Below are 10,481 nucleotides of genomic sequence, written 5' to 3' on the forward strand. Positions count from 1 at the left end.
AGTTCCTAACCAGCATCCTGGAATTTCTTTTTCCCTATGTTGTTTATTCTTAATAATTCTAGTGTAAATTAAGCTCGCAGGCTCTATTTGGAGGTTTCTTAAATGAATAAGTTTATTTGATATTTCGTCGCTGCGCCTCGAAAAACCGTTATGTGTTAAAACCACAACTTTTCAGAAGTAACAAACATTCTAAACACTTAAAATATTGCCAAATATACATAGAAACATTTGAAAAGTACGATAAAATTCGTTCTGTGTATTTTATGCACTGGACATTGTTGTAGCTTGCTTCAACATTATATTACTATTTTTGTGTTTACGTAGCACATGTCGGTTTACCTTTTGCGCCTTTATAAGCACATAGAGCATTTGAATACACTAATCAATACGTAGGTAATGAGATCCTGAAACCCTTAATTTGCGTCTATTATTTTTTTCCTTGTTGCAGCGAAACAATTGAATATTCACTTATCACATTATAAGGAATGCTGCCTGATAGCTTTCAGGTTTATTTGCACGGAATAGCTCATTTTCGACAAAAATGTCACATAGCGGGTCTTCGAGGTGCAGCGACAATTTATTGCTGTAATAGAGATGCATATAAATTGATTAATTAAGATAATTTATTGATTAAGAATTCAGTGTTTTATCCAGATATATTTCAAGCGACTTTTATCCGTCGACTTAATTCGATGTCTACCTCATAAAATAAGAAATGTAAATGGGTTAAATATAATGTTAGAATTTTTGCTACATATAATACTAGATTTTTTGGTGGGTATATACTAGACCGTTTTCACAAATACAGCGTATATCTATCTTCATAAACATACATTCTTTTGTATATTTAAGGTGTGTATACGTTGAACTTTAAAATTGGGTTGTTATATGTCATATATACCTGTATAGGCCGCATTACATCCTTGGTTGGCACCTGTGTACTAGTTAGTTTGGGGATATGCCAAGAAACACAGCTAAATTTCTGTGTGAATAAATTTAGAAATGTTCAAACTTGTTTTGCCTTGTGTCCGAGTTGCTATCTGTATTTTAGTACATTTCACTGCTTAAAATCAGTGTAGATTAACAAATGACTCCTAAATTATTGTTTCACAAGCTGGTGCTGAGGTCACTTGTGATAGCTTCATCTTCTTAGTCTCCTATAGCACCATCTCTGGTTGAAATTAATGGAAAACAAAAAGATAATAAAGGAGAAAAAGCAAGAAAACAATGGCTTCTTAACGAGTACTCGGTTTACGCGAACATAACATGTGCGCTCTTTCAGGCTTCCAATGGTGTGTACAGGTTAACATTGAAATTCTTCAATGAAAAAGAAGATAAATTGACCCCCAAAATTAAGAGGAAAAACGTGTTTCAGAGCAACGGCACCGACTATTCAAAATTTATGGGGGTGCATATCAATAGCAGTACGTGTTATGTGTTTTCAGGGGAGTCGGTATTGTTTGATTAATTTCCTTTTAGTTAAAATATTTTATGAATACTGTCATAAAGGGCTGTGTTCGATTCTATTCTCAATACAGTTCTATTTTTATTGTGGAGACTTGCCTTTGACTAGGCCAGAGACAGGCAAGGAAGGGGGAGTGTGTTGCTTCGCTGAATTTACACACATTTGGAACAAACAATTATGTTAACTTCCATCTCAATGTTTTTAGTTGTTTATTATTTTTTGATTATGGCAAGTGAGAAATATTTTATTTCGTTTCTATCAAACTAAAATATGTTGTGAATGCGCCGCACCCACAAGATTATTTGTGTGGGTGCTGGAGCCCCGGAGCACCCACGTAGTCGGCGCATATGTTTCAGGGTAATGTAATATTTAACATTTTGACTTTCCTGAACCATGTATGCTCTTCCATGAATGAACGGGTAAGCAGGTGTAAAAGTGCTGAGTATTTTTGCCTTTATTATTTCAGTCCATTAATTTATATGGGAAATTATTTTTATGGTTTGTTTGAAATAATCTTTTTTTTTAAATAGATGTAATTTTAGTGGTTTTTCAAAAAGTCCAGTTAACTTTTTCTTATTTTCCAAAAATAATTTCCATTATAGTCAAATTTAATAAAGATTCCAACTTTTGAATGCAAAATAACATAAAATTTATTGATGAAATTAAGTAATTTACATATTTACATATTTTTGCAGTTTATGCTACCTGTGATTATTTATGAAATATGATATCAGTCAAATGGTCTCCACGACTCTGCATTACACTTTCGTTCTTTTGATGAAATTTTCCATGTTTTTTTTTTTTTTTTTTTTGTTTTTTTTTTGGCATACTTGCATCTCTAGTTCTGAAATTACACGTTGCATTTCAACCTTTAGCTCTGGAAGTAATCGTGGTTTGTTGGCATACAAACGAGATTTCAACTACCCCCCGCCTCCCACAGCAATGACATGGTGTCAAATCACAAGATCTGGGTGCCTAATTCACGTCACCATTGTGAGAAATCAGCAGGCTAGGGATCTCTCTCTCTCTCTCGTAACAAGTTCATACAGTTTCTACTCATACAGAAAATAGATGACGATCATGCACTATACACTGCTCCGTGACTGCTTACAACAAAAACAACAGATGAAAATCGTGTATACTTCGTTTTTTCAACTGAAATGCAGTTCATATATAAAGAATACCGCCTTCTATGCAAGGGCACCGATTTTTCTGTAATTTTGGGGGGGGACACTCATTAAAAAAATGCATATAACAATACATATAACAAGAAAAATACATATAAAAATATATAGTCATAAAAATACAGGGGGCCCACATGACCTTTGGGGGGGGGGCTGGGCTCCCTGGCTTCCCCAGGATCGGTGCCCTTGCTTCTACGTATGGTAGTTCGTGCCACAAGTAAGTCATCATCTGATCATATGGATAGGGAACTTCTGGAAAACATTCCTGACAACTAAATAACCAACCATTCCCTTCATTTCAAACAATTGACAGTCACTTGTCAACTCCACGGGCACTACCACACTTCCAAATGCTGTCTCTTACCTGACACCTGTTTCATGTTAACCATAGTATTGGGGAGAAAGTATTGGGTTGGCAACTAAGTTCCCGCCGTTTTTTTTAAATTGGAAATATCTGTATGACATTAAATACTGTTGGCACGAAGTTGTACGTCATTCGAAAGAGAATATATTGTTCGACCTAAATATATGTTTCGTTGTTACTAAGATACATTTCTTTGTCATTTACAGATCATTAACATAGAATGTCAAGTTGAGAAGAGTGCGCAATTTTGACACCTCCTCCTTTTTGCCTTTAATAAAGGTTCTAATACCGCAGAAGCTACTCGCAACATTTGTGCTGTGTATGGAGTTTGTGCTATAGCTGAAAGAAACTCCCGTGATTGATATGCAAAGTTCAAAAAAGGAAATTTTGACCTCAAAGACGCCCCTCGTTCTGGCCGTCCAGTTGAGTTCGATGAAGAACAATTGAACCATCGTTTGCATGAAAATCCGCGTCAAACAACAAGGGAACTGGCAGAGACAATGGATTGCTCCCACACTACTGTAGAAAAGCATCTTCACTGGATGAGCAAAGTTCAGAAGTGTGGAGCATGTGCGCCTAACACTAAAAACGGCGGGAACTTAGTTGCCAACCCAATGCCAACACAGTGGGTGTTAAGACCTTGCAACCCCGCAAATACGTTCAAAAGAGGGATTAAGGGAGGAAGGGATGCTGTTGTAAAAATCAAAACGGGAACTTAAAAGAAAGTTGCCGATCTGCACCTATGTTGAGTGGACGCAGTATGACGTTCAGTGCTGCCAATTTAATAGAACACAAATGGCGGACATTTCAAAAGTTGCGTTCTTTATCATAACTTAAATCAGAAAATGTAATTTTTCACGAAGTGTGAGGAACATCGAAATAGATTGGAAGAAAAAAATTAGTAAGATGAAACTAATAAAATTTCAGTTCATTTGAAAGAAAACAAATATAATTTCTCATACAAATCAATGGTTAAGAAGCAAAAATGGCGCAGGTATTCAACACGGTTAAAGCACAAAAATCATTATTTGTACTGAGTGTGGTACCGCTAATGCAAGAGTTGAAACATTCAGTATATGTTAAATGTTCGATAATGCTTTGAAATTCACTATATTAGAAAGAAGTTTTAAAAAATGAGAACAGAAGAAGATTACTTTTAAACTTTTGATTTCCTAGTATTTTCTCCCTTTAATTTTCAAACTTGATTTTTTCACTTTTAAGAAAAAGAAGAAAGGAAGGGAGGGAGAGTGATGGAAATAAAGAAATCGTAATAATACTTTCGTTTTGTTTTTCTCATAGAATTTCCATTAAGCTTGTGAAGAAAGAATGAGTCAATTCTAAGAAAAGAACTTTTTTCTTTTTCATATCCCAGTTAGTTATTGTAGAGTAAAGCCAGGTTGCTAGGTGACGGAAATATCTATTGATCCCTTGTAAGCTATCTTGTGCAAGATCCGATTTCATATTTCTTTCAACTTTTTAGCACCTAATTAGAAAACGCTTCAAAGGACAAATGACAAAGACGGACGAAGAGGATTTCCAGGAAATATAGGAAAAGTCACTTTGAAATACATTTATGTATTTCCTTCTGAAATAAGTTTTTTTATTATTATTATTTCGAAAGTTCAGGATATATTTGTTATATATCTTTATTTATTTTTTTAAAAAATTTTATGTCTCATAGACAGAATCAATGAAGCGAAAGGAACGAAGTTCCGAAGATAATAATGTTTTCTTTTATCTCTGTCTATTGCTTATGAAACAGCTCATAAAGACTCGTTTCTAAAAGAAATGTTAAACACCGAACAAGCACGAAATCATTTTGCAAAATATTTTAATATTTGCAATTTCATTTCTGAAAAATAAAACGTTAAAAGAGTACGATTAATCTATTCTATACGACAGGAAGAACTCGCAATAGTTTGCAATGTTGCGAACAGTACGCAAGCAAAAATACCGCGCTTGTAAAATGAAGATACGTAACTGTATAAACCTGGTACAATAGGTTACAAAGTAAAATATTAATAAAAAGGAATTATGAGACAATTTATAGGACATAAGGAGGAGTTGTAACCCTCCTTATTTCCATGTCATTGAATATTCATTAATTTGCATATAACTAATTTTTATATTATCTCATTTATGTCCATGAATATTTAGCTTTAGAAAATTCCAAAGTTAGTATATTCAAAGTGTTCTCAGTTTATTTAGCATATCTTATTTACTGGTATTTAGTTAAATAAAAAATATATCAAATGTTATTTTAATATTAAGTATGGTTTAGAAGTCACAAAAACAGTACAGTTCCTTCTTTTTTTTTTTTTAAACTCACAAAGATACAAAGACTTTAGGAAATTTGAGCTACACAGCTGCGGACACAGATGTGCATTGTAGCAATGTTGCATACTTCATAGTACAGTAAAGTCTAAAAATCAAGTTCTTTTTTTTTTTTTTAAAAGGTTATAACATTAGGAGGGTCTGAAAGACTAGGTAAATTATTGGGTTTGCTAAGCTGTACTTGAAAACAAGATCCTTTGTTTCTGAAAGTTCAATACAATAGCTGTGAAATTCATACGATCCTTCCTAAGCCACGTACCGGATTCGCCGTAGCGTTAGTGGGTAACGGTATATATATATATATATATATATATATATATATATATATATATATATATATATATATAGAGAGAGAGAGAGAGAGAGAGAGAGAGAGAGTGAGTGAGTGAGATTGGCCAGCGAAGCTATCCCAAACGACGGTATCTTTCAAAAATTTTCAAAATAAATAATAATTGTTTGTAAGTATCAAACAAAGTATTCAAAGAGCAGTCAGAACATCGGAATATTTTGTCCATATTATTTAATCCCCATCAGGATGCCGCGGTCGGCAAGAGGGATTGCCGCCGTCGACGGTGGCAGGCCGCCGGTAGGCAGCCGGCACCCGTCCGCGGCGGCACGACGGTCTACTTGTTCAAAATTGCCGACCTTTTGCCAAGGCGGCAAGCGGTCCAAAATCGTAAAAAAAAAAAATGCCCTTTGCCGACTGTTGCCGACCGCCAGAGTCGGCAAAACAGTCGGAAAGACCTCTTTCCGACCCTCTGCCGACTCCTTATGCCGGCCTCTTTTCGACGGCGGCGCTGGCGCATTTACTGCACCTTTACGGCTGTTTGCCGACTGCTCGGCAAGGCAACTTTCCGAAGGCGGCGCCGGTGCATTTAATGCTTATTTCCGGCTGTTTGCCGACTGCTCGGCAAGGCAACTTTTCGACGGCGGTGCCGGCGCGTTTAATGCTCATTACCGGCTGTTTGCCGACTGCTCGGCAAGGCAACTTTCCGACGGCGGCGCCGGCACATTTAATGCTCATTTCCGGCTGTTTGCCGACTACTCGGCAAGGCAACTATTCGACGGCGGCGCCGCCGCATTTTATGCACCTTTTCGGCTGTTTGCCGACTGCTGGAAAGGACCTCTTTTCGACGTCGGCTTCCCGATTCTCCCACAGGCGGCATCCGACTTCTTGCCGCCGTCAAAAAGTGGCCCTTTGCCGACTGGAAATCAACGCTTCAGGAAGGCAAAATTTTCATAAGCTTTTACATTAGTCTTGCCTAAGTCTTCCTCCATGCTATGATTTCTCGACAAGGAGCACCCTTGCAAGTTCTTGAAGTATAAAATACTTGCATTTTTTTGTGTGTCCCAGTATAAAATTTGTTCCTTTTTGCTTTTTTGCAGCACTCTCAACCAAAAAAGAAGAAATTGAATGGGACATGGAAGTATTATATACTTTCAGAACTAGCAATTGTGCCCTTCATGAGAAATCATAGCACGGAGGCAAACTTAGGCAAAGCTACTGTAAAAGGTGGTGAAAATTTTGCCTTCCTGAAGGGTTGATATCCAGTCGGCAAAGGGCTACTTTTCGACTGCGGCAAGAGGTCGGATGCCGACTGGGAGAATTGAGAATCTGACATCGAAAAGAGGTCCTTTCGAGCAGTCGACAAACAACCGGAAAGGCGCATAAAATGCGCCGGCGCCGCCGGTGGAAAGTTGCCTTTCCGACCAGTCGACAGACAGCAGGAAAGATGCGTAGCACTGCAATGAAAATCATGGCGGATTTCCACCAGTAATGTTGCACTCGGTACATACGCAGTACATTTCTACAATTCTCAGTACGATGTAATAAAAGGTATTTGGTGGCGGAGAGATTCAAACCGAGCCTGCACGCAAAAAAAAAAAAAAAAAAAAAAGTTACTAGTAAACAAGAAAAAGGTGGACAGTAACCAAGTTAGTTTGTCAATATATGGAAAACAGAGACGTGTGTCCAAGTAGCAAGCCAAAAGGTTAACGAGAGAAGGTGATAGCAACCTTGCGTTACAGGTTAATATTGCTAGGTTACAGTGTAATAACTCACAGGGGTACGCTAACCGATCACGTAGTTACCACTATCAATCATAGCCTGTAACCGGTAACCTAGTTAGTATGTTGGAATAACCGACTGCTCGGTTAATGAAACAGGGTGCATCAACTGCAGTAACCGAGTATTTTGGTTAATATAACATATTCAATTACTGAAAGTAACCCATTTACTGGGTTAAAGTAATACGGTAGGACAAAAGTATAACTAAGTAGATCGGTTAATATAACAAATTAAATTAGTTAAGATAACATATTTACTCGATTAATGTAATAAGGTAGGGCAAATGTTTAACCGAGTAGATCGGTTAATTTAACCTGTTCAGTTAATTGAAATAACCCGTTTACTCGGTTAATGTAATAGGGTAAGTTAATTCTAGTAACCGAGTATTTCATCTAATATAATCTCCTTTATTAGTTGAAATAACCATGACTCAATTTGTTATAACCTCTTTTGCTTTGTTGTCCATATATTGACAAAGTTTCCAGGGTTAAAATTGTGTTTAACCTTTCTAAAGTTTAAAAGTTTATGCCCAATTCAGAATTGTTCTCGCTTTATAATTTTTGAACCACTTAACGTAGCGATGTGAAATAAACGTTTATGTACAAAACTAAATTTTTCTCTAGTTTATAAAACCACATAAAGTGACGTACTTATTTTCAATATGAATCTGAGGACGGTGTCTTATACAGAAAGGTAAAAGCATTGTTTAGAATGATTCAGAATGAATAATTGGAAATATTAATTAATAATAGTATAGAAAAGGATTATCAATGCAATGCGATATGGTAATTCCCGTTTCGGCTGCAACATAACAGATTTCTAAAAGTACAGTAGAGGGTCTATTTAATAATCCATAAAATTATGTTACTACCTTTCTGTATCATTTGAAGAAAGACGAAAAATGTATAGTTTTATAAAAGGGAAAGAATTTAGCTTTGTGGAATGGATTTGTTTCAGGTCAAACTTAAGTGGTTCAACGGTTTATACTGGGACACATTTCTGGGTTCGACATAAAATCTTAACCTTAAAATCAATACAAAATTTTAACCCTGAAAAATATAAAGCACTTCATAGTCCTGTAAAATATAAAGCTTTTATAGTCCTGTAAAACACAGTAGAACAGGAGCTCCGTGAGTTTTTACACATTGTGAACAATATGAAACAATTGAAATAAAAGCAGAACAATGTTATAAAGAGTCATGACAGTATCCCACCGCCCTTAATGTGAATTCTACTTTCCATTTCCATACTGCAGAGTTTTTGATATTCTGTTTAATTTACTGCAAATAGATGGTGAATATAAAATTAACTAGAAAAATTATTCATAGAGTCAAATAAACTAATTAAAATATAATAATACTGCAAAATATAAGTTATCCGTATAGCTCAGCCGTTAGGGATTATGTGTATGAATCAAGCTTCAAATACTGGCCACAATGTTAAACATTTTTCACTAGCAATTCCACGCCTGCGCCTCTGAATGCATTTATTTTCTTATACTACACTGAAATCAAAAATGTTTCTGCATTTGTTGTAACTTTGGTATTTAAAAAAAAAAAAAAAAAAAAAAAAAAAAGTGGCCGGAGCGATCACTTGTCTGCTTGTCCGGCTATGGTTGAAAGTGTGGGGCAATAATTTAAAATCCCCGATACTAATGCATCATGTAGATCTATGTATTGTTGAAACCAGGGTCAAGGGCGCCGATCCTGGAGGACCTAGCCCCCCCCCAAAGCTCATGTGGGCTTCCTCGCATTGTATTTATGAATATACCATATTTGGTATAATTTGAATGCAATTTGTCTTTAAATCCCTATGTATGCCTTTTGCATGTAGATGCCCCCTCCCCAAAATTTACAGAGAAATCGGCACCCTTGGCCAGGGTACAGCTTTACTTGTACCCAGGGGTAAAAGTGGATTTGAAAAGGTAGGGAGACGCATGAATTTACCCGTACCTATCTTTGCACATTGTAATTAAGTTAGAAAGTGGGGGGACGCCACGGATATATCCTGGAAGCAAGGGGACGGCGTCCACCCGCATTCTCCACACTTTTATCCCTACTTACACCTATGACTATATTCGTAGAAACCAAACACTGAAATGCACCAAACACAAGTTCTAACGACTAAGCTAACAGTTCTCACTCTATGCCTTAAATATTTATTTAAATACACTTTAAAAGTGGAAATCATATTAAGTTAAAATAACAATTAAGTAGGTAACTAATTGTTCATTTAATTCGTTTCTATATGATTTATACATTAATTGTATACAATGAAACAGAAAAATGTGAGAAAATAATTTATATCGTAAGTGAAACAGCTACATGTACAGTATACTCATAGTGCATACCTATTATATAGAGAAGAAAAGGTTAATGAAGTCATTTACATCAAAAATGAAATGTTTTAACATAATACTTTGCAAAGATCCTTTGTTTTAAAGGAATTCTTTAAGAGAATAAATGAAGGGAAGATCACAATTTTTTTCTGGTCTATATTAGCACTAAAAAACACACCAAATTGTATTAACAAAATACAATGCACATCGTATTAACTTATATACATTAGCCTATGTAATGAACCTTATCATTCAATAGAAGTTATACGTAATATACCTTCGGATGTACTACTAATTTTTTTTAAAGAAAAATTTTTAGCATTTCATAGCATTGAGTTTTAACACAGATAGCCTTCATACAGTATGTAAAATCAGAATAGTATTTTTTGTTTGGTATTTTTCTATATGTACCTATAACAGCACTTGCCCCCCCCCCTCCAAACACACATCCTGGCTACGCTACTGCTCTCTGTGGGTCTTCTTCCATTGCAACACTTCTGTCTTTCTTGAGCAACATTTCCCCTTGCTTCCAGAAATAAACGAAGTATCTAAAATAGAACAAATATAATGCTTTGTAAAATATACTCTTCAATGTGTACGGCGATGGCACATCACGTATATTTATTACAATCGAATATATACTTCATCACACCAAAACCAAACCAAACTACACCGTGTAATAGACCTTGTTGCAATGAACCGGCTTCAACGCTATATGTTAGAGATTG

The sequence above is a fragment of the Thermobia domestica genome, chromosome 1 (genome assembly GCF_964235325.1).
Source record: "Thermobia domestica chromosome 1, izTheDome1.hap1.1, whole genome shotgun sequence".
Classification (NCBI taxonomy): domain Eukaryota; kingdom Metazoa; phylum Arthropoda; class Insecta; order Zygentoma; family Lepismatidae; genus Thermobia; species Thermobia domestica.